This window comes from Colobus angolensis, unplaced genomic scaffold (assembly GCF_000951035.1).
Source record: "Colobus angolensis palliatus isolate OR3802 unplaced genomic scaffold, Cang.pa_1.0 Scaffold372, whole genome shotgun sequence".
Classification (NCBI taxonomy): domain Eukaryota; kingdom Metazoa; phylum Chordata; class Mammalia; order Primates; family Cercopithecidae; genus Colobus; species Colobus angolensis.
In genome coordinates this window covers 1722588-1724429 of record NW_012117066.1, presented here as the reverse complement: position 1 = coordinate 1724429, position 1842 = coordinate 1722588, and the positions used below count along the sequence as shown (strand labels likewise).

The 1842-nt window shown below is 55.7% G+C and overlaps 1 pseudogene; it reads left to right on the top strand.

Annotated features, from left to right (window-relative positions):
* LOC105520221 overlaps positions 1-1842 on the top strand; it is a 71984-nt pseudogene that overhangs the window by 68225 nt on the left and 1917 nt on the right.

The following is a 1842-nucleotide window of genomic DNA, read 5'->3' as shown; positions in this document are numbered from 1 at the left end:
AGCAGGAGGAGAGACTTCGTGAGCAGGAGGAGAGACTTCAGCAGCTGGCCGAGCCACAGAGCGGCGTCGAGGAGCTGGTGCGTTGCCCCACCTGGGGAGCCTGCCCTCCTCCCTAGTCCTCCAGGCCTTTGTTTCCGTGAAATATTACTTCTAAAGGCACCTGTGAGCCAGAGTCCTGCTCTGGTAGCTGTGGGAGAGAGGGGATGATTTTTCTAACCTGCCTCCACCCTTCCTGGTGCCATGGGAGGCAGACACCAAGTTCTGGGGTCTCCAGCTGCAGTGGGTGGCTGCTGATTGCTTCTCTCTGTCCAGAACAACGAGAACAAGAGCGCACTGCAGGTGGAGCAGCAAGCAGCGGAGCTACTGGAGAAGCTGGGCAAGGTGAAGGAGACAGTAACCTCTGCCCTATCCAAGAAGGGCTGGGAGGCGGGCACCAGCCTCTGGGGAGGGGTGTGCCAGGCCAGAGGCAGCTGCAGCCAGGGGGCAGGTTACCCCAGCACCCTCCAGGGCAGTCTTGTGACTGCTTCTTCCTTCCTGCCTTCTGACTTTTAGAGGTCGGTACCCCTGGGCTACTCCCAGGTCTGGAAATCGTCATCCCAGCTAGAGGCATGGAGCCCCCAGTCATAGGGAAAGAGACAGTGGTATAAGAAGCTCCTTATGCCAGGCACGGTGGTTCACACCTATAATCCCAGCACTTTGGGAAGTTGAGGCAGGAGAATCACTTGAGGTTGGGAGTTTGAGATCAGCCTGGCCAACATGGTAACATCTCTACTAAAATTACGAAAACAAACAAACAAATAAAACGGGCATGGTGGTGCATGCCTGTAATCCCACCTACTCAGGAGGCTGAGGCACGAGAATCTCTTGAGCCCAGGAGGTGAAGGTTGCAGTGAGCTGAGATTGCACCGCTACACTCTAGCCTGGGCCACAGAGTGACACTCTGTCTCAAAACAAAACAAAAAGGCTCCTTAGGTTACAACTGGATTCCAGCCTTGGTTTCACTGGTCACCATTCAAGTACTTTGCATCTCTAAGTTTCTGTTTCTTTAACTTTCAAAGGAAGTTAGCATTTTCCTTACAGAGCTGCTGAGGATTAAATGAGATAATACATGGAAAGCACTAGGCCTGTAGCATGCTTAGCACATAGTGGTTGGCTCCCACTGCTTTTCCAGCAGTCTGTGGCCTACAGTTTAAATGGTGAGAAGAGGGTATGAGATTTGAGCCTGGGGAAGGAGGCATGGTGTTCTAGGAAGCGGAGGCAGTCACTTAGGCCTGGAGTAAGGGGCGAGGGTCCTGGCCAGGTGACAGAGCCCCACAGTGCCCTCGCGACCCTATTAATGGGCCCAGAATCTGGAAGCCAGCCACAAGGTGCCCTCATGCCCAGGGTCTTCCTGTAGGTGGAGCTGAAGAGGCAAGAGGCTCAGAGTCTGCAGCAGCAGCCAGACCATTACCTGGGTCACTTGCAGCAGTCCGTGGCCACCTATCAGCAGCAGGTGGCCACTTATCAGCAGCTGACCTCTGAGAAGGAGGCGCTGCACAGGCAGTTACTGCAGCAGACCCAGCTAATGAACCAGCTGCAGCGGCAGGAATCTTGGGGCAAACCGGTGGCCGAGATGGCCCGCCAAAAGTTGCAGGAGACCTAGGGGAGGGAGCTGCTGAAGACGGGGCTGTGAGGGGGACGACCTGGCAAACTCCGTGCCTTCTCACTCTTTCCTGGCCCCTTAGGAGCGCCTGGAAGCTGCCAGCCAGCAGAGCCAGCAGCTGAATGCCCCATTGAACCTCATGGCTCTCCCTGGGGAAGGTACAGGAGACCACTCAGAGGAAGAGGAGAGAGCCCCAGGAG